This window comes from Olea europaea, unplaced genomic scaffold (assembly GCF_002742605.1).
Source record: "Olea europaea var. sylvestris unplaced genomic scaffold, O_europaea_v1 scaffold53, whole genome shotgun sequence".
Taxonomy (NCBI): domain Eukaryota; kingdom Viridiplantae; phylum Streptophyta; class Magnoliopsida; order Lamiales; family Oleaceae; genus Olea; species Olea europaea.
Window position 1 is genome coordinate 381,118 of NW_019263622.1, and position 11,549 is coordinate 392,666.

Consider the following 11,549-nt stretch of genomic DNA (forward strand, 5'->3'; position numbering starts at 1 on the left):
TGTTCGTTTTTGACGAATTGCTAGTCTAATTCGATTGGAATTGAGTCTGTGAAAATTGGCTTTTGATTTCTTGATAACTTCGGGTTTGTCTGTTTTCGCGAATTACAAGTCTAATTCGATTTGAATCGAGCCAATGAAAAGTGATTTTTGATTTTATGATGACTTCAGGTTTATTCCTTTTTGGGGAATTGCTAGTCCAATTCGATTGGAATCGACCCAATGAAATGTGGGTTTTGATTTCATGATAACTTCGGGTTTGTTCGGTTTTAGAGAATTGCTAGTCTAATTCGATTGGATTCAAGTATGTAAAAACTGGCTTTTCATTTCTTGATAACTTCGGGTTTGTTCGTTTTCGCGAATTGCTAATCGAATTCGATTGGAATCAAGCCAATGAAATGTGGTTTTCGATTTCATGATAAATTCGGGTTTGTTCGTTTTTAGCGAATTGCCAGTCTAATTCGATTGGAATCGACCCAATGAAAAGTGGTTTTTGATTTCATGATAACTTCGAGTATGTTCATTTTTGGCGAATTGCTAGTCTAATTCGATTGGAATCGAGTCTAAGAAAATTAGCTTTTGATTTCTTGATAACTTCGGGTTTGTCTGTTTTCGCGAATCGCTAGTCTAATCGATTGGAATCGAGCCAATGAAAAGTGATTTTTGATTTCTTGATGACCTCAGGTTTGTTCGTTTTTGGCGAATTGCTAGTCTAATTTGATTGGAATCGAGCAAGTGAAAAGTGGAATTTGATTTCATGATAACTTCAGGTTTGTTCATTTTTGGCAATTTGCTTGTCTAATTCGATTGGAATCGAGCCAACGAAAAGTGGTTTTGGATATTATGATAACTTCGGGTTTGTTCGTTTTTGGCGAATTGGTAGTCTAATTCGATTGGAATCGAGCCAATGAAAAGTGGTTTTCGACTTCAAGTTAACTTCTGGGTTCCTCATTTTTGGCGAATAGCTAGTTTAATTTGATTGGAATCGAGCAAGAGAAAAGTGGCTTTTGATTTCATGATAACTTCGGGTTTGTTCATTTTTAGCGAATTGCTAGTCTAATTCAATTGGAATCGAGCCAACGAAATGTGGTTTTTGATTTCATGATAACTTTGGGTTGTTCGATTTTGGCGAATAGTTAGTCTAAGTCGATTGGAATCGAGCAAGTGAAAAGTGGCTTTTGATTTCTTGATAACTTCGTGTTCGTTCATTTTTGGCGAATTGCTAGTCTAATTCGATTGGAATCGAGCCTGTAAAAGTGGCTTTTGATTTCATGATAACATCGGGTTTGTTCATTTTTGTCGAATTGCTAGTCTAATTCGATTGGAATTGAGTGTGTGAAAACTGGCTTTTGATTTCTTGATAACTTCGGGCTTGTCCGTTTTCGTGAATTGCAAGTCTAATTCGATTGGAATCGAGCCAATGAAAAGTGATTTTTGATTTCATGATGACTTCAGGTTTGTTCGTTTTTGGCGAATTGCTAGTCTAATTCGATTGGAATCGAGCCAATGAAAAGTGATTTTTGATTTCATGATGACTTCAGGTTTGTTCGTTTTTGGCGAATTGCTAGTCTAATTCGATTGGAATCGAGCCAATGAAAAGTGATTTTTGATTTCATGATGACTTCAGGTTTGTTCGTTTTTGGCGAATTGCTAGTCTAATTCGATTGGAATCGAGCCAATGAAAAGTGATTTTTGATTTCATGATGACTTCAGGTTTGTTCGTTTTTGGCGAATTGCTAGTCTAATTCGATTGGAATCGAGCCAATGAAAAGTGATTTTTGATTTCATGATGACTTCAGGTTTGTTCGTTTTTGGCGAATTGCTAGTCTAATTCGATTGGAATCGACCCAATGAAATGTGGGTTTTGATTTCATGATAACTTCGGGTTTGTTCATTTTTGGCGAATTGCTAGTCTAATTCGTTTGGAATTGAGTCTGTGAAAACTGGCTTTTGATTTCTTGATAACTTCGGGTTTGATCATTTTCGCGAATTGCTAGTCGAATTCGATTGGAATCAAGCCAATGAAATGCGGTTTTCGATTTCATGATAAATTGTGGTTTGTTCCTTTTTATCAAATTGCTAGTCTAATTCGATTGGAATCGAGCCAATGAAAAGTGGTTTTCGAATTCATGATAACATCGAGTATGTTCATTTTTGGCGAATTGGTATTCTAATTCGATTGGAATCGAGTCTATGAAAATTGGCTTTTTGATTTCTTGATAACTTCTGGTTCCTCTGTTTTCGCGAATTTCTAGTCTAATTCGATTGGAATCGAGCCAATGAAAAGTGATTTTTGATATCTTGGTGACCTCAGGTTTGTTTGTTTTAGGCGAATTGCTAGTCTAATTCGATTGGAATCGAGCAAGTGAAAAGTGGCTTTTGACTTCATAATGACTTCAGGTTTGTTCGTTTTTTGCGAATTGCTAGTCTAATTCGATTGGAATCGAGCCAACGAAAAGTGGTTTTGGATATTATGATAACTTCGGGTTTGTTCATTTTTGGCGAATTACCAGTCTAATTCGATTGGAATCGAGCTAATGAAATGTAGTTTTCGACTTCAAGTTAACTTTTGGGTTGTTCATTTTTGGCGAATAGCTAGTCAAATTTGATCAGAATCGAGCAAGCGAAACGTGGCTTTTGATTTCAAGATAACTTCGGGCTTGTTCATTTTTGGCGAATTGCTAGTCTAATTTGATTGGAATCGAGTCAATGACATGTGGCTTTCGATTTCATGAAAACAAATAACTTCAGGTTTGATCATTTTTAGCGAATTGCTAGTCTAATTCGATTGGAATCGACCCAATGAAATGTGGGTTTTGATTTCACGATAACTTCAGGTTTGTTCGTTTTTGGCGAATTGCTAGCCTAATTCGATTGGAATCGAGTCTGTGAAGACTGGCTTTTGATTTCTTGATAGCATCGGGTTTGTTCGGTTTCGGGAATTGCTAGTCGAATTCGATTGGAATCAAGCCAATGAAATGCGGTTTTCGATTTCATGATAAATTGTGGTTTGTTCCTTTTTATCAAATTGCTAGTCTAATTTGATTGTAATCGAGCCAATGAAAAGTGGTTTTCGAATTCATGATAACATCGAGTATGTTCATTTTTGGCGAATTGCTAGTCTAATTCGATTGGAATCGAGTCTATGAAAATTGGCTTTTTGATTTCTTGATAACTTCGGGTTCCTCTGTTTTCACGAATTGCTAGTCTAATTCGATTGGAATCGAGCCAATGAAAAGTGATTTTTGATATCTTGGTGACCTCAGGTTTGTTTGTTTTTGGCGAATTGCTAGTCTAATTCGATTGGAATCGAGCAAGTGAAAAGTGGCTTTTGACTTCATGATGACTTCAGGTTTGTTCATTTTTTGCGAATTGCTAGTCTAATTCGATTGGAATCGAGCCAACGAAAAGTGGTTTTGGATATTATGATAACTTCGGGTTTGTTCATTTTTGGCGAATTACCAGTCTAATTCAATTGGAATCGAGCCAATGAAATGTGGTTTTCGACTTCAAGTTAACTTTTGGGTTGTTCATTTTTGGCGAATAGCTAGTCTAATTCGATTAGATTCGAGCAACCGAAAAGAGGCTTTTGATTTCAAGATAACTTCGGGCTTGTTTATTTTTGGCGAATTGCTAGTCTAATTCGATTGGAATCAAGTCAATGAAATGTGGTTTTCGATTTCATGAAAACAAATAACTTCGGGTTTGATCATTTTTAGTGAATTGCTAGTCTAATTCGATTGGAATCGACCCAATGAAATGTGGGTTTTGATTTCATGATAGCTTCGGGTTTGTTCGTTTTTGGCGAATTGCTAGTCTAATTCGATTGGAATCGAGTCGGTGAAGATTGGCTATTGATTTCTTGATAACTTCGGGCTTGTTCGTTTTCGCGAATTGCTAGTCGAATTTGATTGGAATCAAGCCAATGAAATGTGGTTTTCGATTTCATGATAAATTCGGGTTTGTTCGTTTTTAGCGAATTGCTAGTCTAATTCGATTGGAATCGACCCAATGAAAAGTGGTTTTCGATTTCATGATAACTTCGAGTATGTTCATTTTTGGCGAATTGCTAGTCTAATTCGATTGGAATCAAGCCTATGAAAATTGGCTTTTGATTTCTTTGATAACTTCGGGTTTGTCTGTTTTCACGAATTGCTAGTCTAATTTGATTGGAATCGAGCCAATGAAAAGTGATTTTTGATTTCTTGATGACCTCAGGTTTGTTCGTTTTTGGCGAATTGCTAGTCTAATTTGATTGGAATCGAGCAAGTGAAAAGTGGAATTTGATTTCATGATAACTTCAGGTTTGTTCGTTTTTGGCGATTTGCTAGTCTAATTCAATTGGAATCGCGCCAACGAAAAGTGGTTTTGGATATTATGATAACTTCGAGTTTGTTCATTTTTGGCGAATTGCCAGTCTAATTCGATTGGAATCGAGCCAATGAAATGTGATTTTCGAATTCAAGTTAACTTTTGGGTTGTTCATTTTTGGCGAATAGCTAGTCTAATTCGATTGGAATCAAGCAAGCGAAAAGTTTCTTTTGATTTCACGATAACTTCGGGCTTGTTCATTTTTGGCGAATTGCTAGTCTAATTCGATTGGAATCGAGTCAATGAAATGTAGTTTTCGATTTCATGAAAACAAATAACTTCGGGTTTGATCATTTTTAGCGAATTGCTAGTCTAATTCGATTGAAATCGAGCTAGTGAAAAGTGGCTTTTGATTTCATGATACCTTCCGGTTTTTTCGTTTTTGAGGAATTGCTATTCTAATTCGAGTGGAATCAATGCAATGAAAAGTGGTTTTCGATTTCATGATAAATTTGGGTTTGTTTGTTTTTAACGAATTGCTAGTCTAATTCGATTGGAATCAAGCCAATGAAAAGTGGTTCGATTTCATGATTACTTCGGGTATATTCATTTTTGGCGAATTGCTGGTCTAATTCTATTGGAATCGAGCCAAGGAAATGTGGTTTTTGATTTCATGATAACTTCGGGTTTGTTCATTTTTGGCGAGTTGCTAGTCTAATTCGATTGGAATTGAGTGTGTGAAAACTGGCTTTTGATTTCTTGATAACCTTTGGGTTTGTCCGTTTTTGCGAATTGCTAGTCAAATTCTATTGGGATCGAGCCAATGAAAATTGATTTTTGATTTCTTGATGACCTCAGGTTTGTTCGTTTTTGGTGAATTGCTTGTCTAATTCGATTGGAATCGAGGAAGTGAAAAGTGGCTTTTGATTTCATGATAACTTCAGGTTTGTTCGTTTTTGGCGATTTGCTAGTCTAATTCGATTGGAATCGAGCCAACGAAAAGTGGTTTTGGATATTATGAGAACTTCGGGTTTGTTCGTTTTTGGCGAATTGCTAGTCTAATTCAATTGGAATCGAGCCAATGAAATGTGGTTTTCGACTTCAAGTTAACTTCTGGGTTGTTCATTTTTGGCGAATAGCTAGTCTAATTTGGAATTGAGCTAGCAAAAAGTGGCTTTTGATTTCACGATAACTTCGGGTTTGTTCATTTCTAGCGAATTGCTAGTCTAATTCGATTGGAATCGACCCAATGAAAAGTGGTTTTCAATTTCACAATAACATCGAGTATGTTCATTTTTGGTGAATTGCTAGTCTAATTCGATTGGAATCGAGTCTATGAAAATTGGCTTTTTGATTTCTTGATAACTTCGGGTTTGTCTGTTTTCGCGAATTGCTAGTCTAATTCTATTGGAATTGAGCCAATGAAAAGTGATTTTTGATATCTTGGAGACCTCAGGTTTGTTTGTTTTTGGCGAATTGCTAGTCTAATTCGATTGGAATCGAGCAAGTGAAAAGTGGCTTTTGACTTCATGATGACTTCAGGTTTGTTCGTTTTTGGCGAATTGCTAGTATAATTCGATTGGAATCGAGCCAACAAAAAGTGGTTTTGGATATTATGATAACTTCGGGTTTGTTCGTTTTTGGCGAATTACCAGTCTAATTCAATTGGAATCGAGCCTATGAAATGTGGTTTTCGACTTCAAGTTAACTTTTGGGTTGTTCATTTTTGGCGAATAGCTAGTCTAATTCGATTAGAATCGAGCAAGCAAGAAGTGGCTTTTGATTTCACGATGACTTCGGGCTTGTTCATTTTTGGCAAATTGCTAGTCGAATTCGATTGGCATCGAGTCAATGAAATGTGGTTTTCGATTTCATGAAAACAAATAACTTCGGGTTTGATCATTTTTAGCGAATTGCTAGTCTAATTCGATTGGAATCGACCCAATGAAATGTGGGTTTTGATTTCATGATAACTTCAGGTTTGTTCTTTGTTCATTTTTAGCGAATTGCTAGTCTAATTCGATTCGAATCGAGCAAGTGAAAAGTGGAATTTGATTTCATTATAACTTCAGGTTAGTTCGTTTTTGGCGATTTGCTCGTCTAATTCGATTGGAATCGAGCCAAAGAAAAGTGATTTTTGATTTCTTGATGACCTCAGGTTTGTTCGTTTTTGGCAAATTGCTAGTCTAATTCGATTGGAATCGAGCAAGTGAAAAGTGGAATTTGATTTCATTATAACTTCAGGTTAGTTCGTTTTTGGCGATTTGCTAGTCTAATTCGATTGGAATCGAGTCAATGAAAAGTTGTTTTCGACTTCAAGTTAACTTCTGGGTTCTTCATTTTTGGCGAATGGCTAGTTTAATTCGATTGGAATCGAGAAAGAGAAAAGTGGCTTTTGATTTCATGATAACTTCGGGTTTGTTCATTTTTGGCGAATTGCTAGTCTAATTCGATTGGAATCGAGCCAATGAAATGTGGTTTTTGATTTCATGATAACTTTGGGATGTTCGATTTTGGCGAATAGTTAGTCTAATTTGATTGGAATCGAGCAAGTGAAAAGTGGCTTTTGATTTCATGATAACTTCAGGTTTGTTCATTTTTGGCGAATTGCTAGTCTAATTCGATTGGAATCGAGCCAATGAAATGTGGTTTTTGATTTCATGATAACTTTGGGTTGTTCGATTTTGGCGAATAGTTAGTCTAATTTGATTGGAATCGAGCAAGTGAAAAGTGGCTTTTGATTTCATGATAAGTTCGGGTTTGTTCATTTTTGGCGAATTTCTAGTCTAATTCGATTGGAATCGAGCCTGTAAAAGTAGCTTTTGATTTCTTGATAACATCGGGTTTGTTCATTTTTGACGAATTGCTAGTCTAATTCGATTGGAATTGAGTCTGTGAAAACTGGCTTTTGATTTCTTGATAACTTCGGGTTTGTCCGTTTTCGCGAATCGCAAGTCTAATTCGATCGGAATCGAGCCAATGAAAAGTGATTTTTGATTTCATGATGACTTTAGGTTTGTTCGTTTTTGGCGAATTGCTAGTCTAATTCAATTGGAATGGACCCAATGAAATATGGGTTTTGATGTCATGATAACTTTGGGTTTGTTCGTTTTTGGCGAATTGCTAGTCTAATTCGTTTGGAATTGAGTCTGTGAAAACTGGCTTTTGATTTCTTGATAACTTTGGGTTTGTTCATTTTCACGAATTGCTAGTCGAATTCGATTAGAATCAAGCCAATGAAATGTGCTTTTCGATTTCATGATAAATTCGGGTTTGTTCGTTTTTAGCAAATTGCAAGTCTAATTCGATTGGAGTCGACTGTTTTCGTGAATTGCTAGTCTAATTCGATTGGGATCGAGCCGATGAAAAGCGGTTTTCGATTTCATGATAACTTCGGGTTTGTTCATTTTTGGCGAGTTGCTCTTGATGACCTCAGGTTTGTTCGTTTTTGACGAATTGCTAGTCTAATTCGATTGGGATCGAGCCGATGAAAAGCGGTTTTCGATTTCATGATAACTTCGGGTTTGTTCATTTTTGGCGAGTTGCTCTTGATGACCTCAGGTTTGTTCGTTTTTGACGAATTGCTAGTCTAATTCGATTGGGATCGAGCCGATGAAAAGCGGTTTTCGATTTCATGATAACTTCGGGTTTGTTCATTTTTGGCGAGTTGCTCTTGATGACCTCAGGTTTGTTCGTTTTTGACGAATTGCTAGTCTAATTCGATTGGGATCGAGCCGATGAAAAGCGGTTTTCGATTTCATGATAACTTCGGGTTTGTTCATTTTTGGCGAGTTGCTCTTGATGACCTCAGGTTTGTTCGTTTTTGACGAATTGCTAGTCTAATTCGATTGGGATCGAGCCGATGAAAAGCGGTTTTCGATTTCATGATAACTTCGGGTTTGTTCATTTTTGGCGAGTTGCTCTTGATGACCTCAGGTTTGTTCGTTTTTGACGAATTGCTAGTCTAATTCGATTGGGATCGAGCCGATGAAAAGCGGTTTTCGATTTCATGATAACTTCGGGTTTGTTCATTTTTGGCGAGTTGCTCTTGATGACCTCAGGTTTGTTCGTTTTTGACGAATTGCTAGTCTAATTCGATTGGGATCGAGCCGATGAAAAGCGGTTTTCGATTTCATGATAACTTCGGGTTTGTTCATTTTTGGCGAGTTGCTCTTGATGACCTCAGGTTTGTTCGTTTTTGGCAAATTGCTAGTCTAATTCGATTGGGATCGAGCCGATGAAAAGCGGTTTTCGATTTCATGATAACTTCGAGTATGTTCGTTTTTGGCGAATTGCTAGTCTAATTCAATTGGAATCATGCCATTGAAGTGTGGTTTTTGATTTCATGATAACTTCGGGTTTGTTCATTTTTGGCGAGTTGCTAGTCTAATTCGATTGGAATCGAGTCTATGAAAATTGGCTTTTGATTTCTTGATAACTTCGGGTTTGTCTATTTTTGCGAATTGCTAGTCAAATTCGATTGGAATCGAGCCAATGAAAAGTGATTTTTGATTTCTTGATGACCTCAGGTTTGTTCGTTTTTGGCGAATTGCTTGTCTAATTCGATTGGAATCGAGCAAGTGAAAAGTGGCTTTTTATTTCATGATAACTTCAGGTTTGTTCGTTTTTGGCGATTTGCTAGTCTAATTCGATTGGAATCGAGTCTGTGAAAACTGGCTTTTGATTTCTTGATAACTTCAGGTTTGTTTGTTTGCACGAATTGCTAGTCGAATTCGATTGGAATCAAGCCAATGAAATGCGGTTTTCGATTTCACGATAAATTTGGGTTTGTTCATTTTTAGCGAATTGCTAGTCTAATTCGATTGGAATCGACCCAATGAAAAGTGGTTTTCGATTTCACGATAACTTCGAGTATGTTCATTTTTGGTGAATTGCTAGTCTAATTCGATTGGAATCGGGTCTATGAAAATTGGCTTTTTGATTTCTTGATGACTTCGGGTTTGTCTGTTTTCACGAATTGCTAGTCTAATTCTATTGGAATCGAGCCAATGAAAAGTGATTTTTGATATCTAGGAGACCTCAGGTTTGTTTGTTTTTGGCGAATTGCTAGTCTAATTCGATTGGAATCGAGCAAGTGAAAAGTGGCTTTTGACTTCATGATGACTTCAGGTTTGTTCGTTTTTGGCGAATTGCAAGTATAATTCGATTGGAATCGAGCCAACGAAAAGTGGTTTTGGATATTATGATAACTTCGGGTTTGTTCGTTTTTGGCGAATTACCAGTCTAATTCAATTGGAATCGAGCCTATGAAATGTGGTTTTCGACTTCAAGTTAACTTTTGGGTTGTTCATTTTTGGCGAATAGCTAGTCTAATTCGATTAGAATCGAGCAAGCGAAAAGTGGCTTTTGATTTCACGATAACTTAGGGCTTGTTCATTTTTGGCAAATTGCTAGTCGAATTTGATTGGAATCGAGTCAATGAAATGTGGTTTTCGATTTCATGAAAACAAATAACTTCGGGTTTGATCATTTTTAGCGAATTGCTAGTCTAATTCGATTGGAATCGAGCAAGTGAAAAGTGGAATTTGATTTCATGATAACTTCGGGTTTGTTCGTTTTTGACGAATTGCTAGTCTGATTCGATTGGAATCGAGCAAGTGAAAAGTGGAATTTGATTTCATGATAACTTCGGGTTTGTTCGTTTTTGACGAATTGCTAGTCTGATTCGATTGGAATCGAGCAAGTGAAAAGTGGAATTTGATTTCATGATAACTTCGGGTTTGTTCGTTTTTGACGAATTGCTAGTCTGATTCGATTGGAATCGAGCAAGTGAAAAGTGGAATTTGATTTCATGATAACTTCGGGTTTGTTTGTTTTCGGCAAATTGCAAGTCTAATTCGATTGGAATCGAGAAAGAGAAAAGTGGCTTTTGATTTCATGATAACATCGGGTTTGTTCATTTTTGATGAATTGCTAGTCTAATTCGATTGGAATTGAGTCTGTGAAAACTTGCTTTTGATTTCTTGATAACTTTGGGTTTGTTCATTTTCGCTAATTGCTAGTCGAATTCGATTGGAATCAAGCCAATGAAATGTGCTTTTCGATTTCATGACAAATTCGGGTTTGTTCGTTTTTAGCAAATTGCAAGTCTAATTCGATTGGAATCGAGCCAATGAAAAGTGGTTTTCGATTTCATGATAACTTCGAGTATGTTCATTTTTGGCGAATTGCTAGTCTAGTTCGATTGGAATCGAGTCTATGAAAATTGGCTTTTTGATTTCTTGATAACTTCGGGTTTGTCTATTTACGCGAATTGCTAGTCTAATTCGATTGGAGTCGAGACGATGAAAAGTGATTTTTGATATCATGATGACCTCAGGTTTTTTTTTGTTTTTGGGGAATTGCTAGTCTAATTCGATTGAAATCGAGCAAGTGAATAGTGGCTTTTGACTTCATGATGACTTCAGGTTCGTTCGTTTTTGGCGAATTGCTAGTCTAATTCGATTGGAATCGAGCCAACGAAAAGTGGTTTTGGATATTATGATAACTTCGGGTTTGTTCATTTTTGTCGAATTGCCAGTCTAATTCGATTGGAATCGAGCCAATGAAATGTGGTTTTCGACTTCAAGTTAACTTTTGGGTTCATTTTTGGCGAATAGCTAGTCTAATTCGATTGGAATCGAGCAAGCGAAAAGTGTCTTTTGATTTCAATATAACTTCGGGCTTGTTCATTTTTGGCGAATTGCTAGTCTAATTCGATTGGAATCGAGTCAATGAAATGTGGTTTTCGATTTCATGAAAACAAATAACTTCGGGTTTGATCATTTTTAGCGAATTGCTAGTCTAATTCGATTGGAATCGACCCAATGAAATGTGGGTTTTGATTTCATGATAACTTCGGGTTTGTTCGTTTTTGACGAATTGCTAGTCTAATTCGATTGGAATCGAGCCTATGAAAATTGGCTTTTGATTTCTTTGATAACTTCGGGTTTGTCTGTTTTCGTGAATTGCTAGTCTAATTCGAATGGAATCGAGCCAATGAAAAGTGATTTTTGATTTCTTGATGACCTCAGGTTTGTTCGTTTTTGGCAAATTGCTAGTCTAATTCGATTGGAATCGAGCAAGTGAAAAGTGGAATTTGATTTCATGATAACTTCAGGTTTGTTCATTTTTGGCGATTTGCTAGTCTAATTCGATTGGAATCGAGCCAATGAAAAGTTGTTTTCGACTTCAAGTTAACTTCTGGGTTCTTCATTTTTGGCGAATGGCTAGTTTAATTC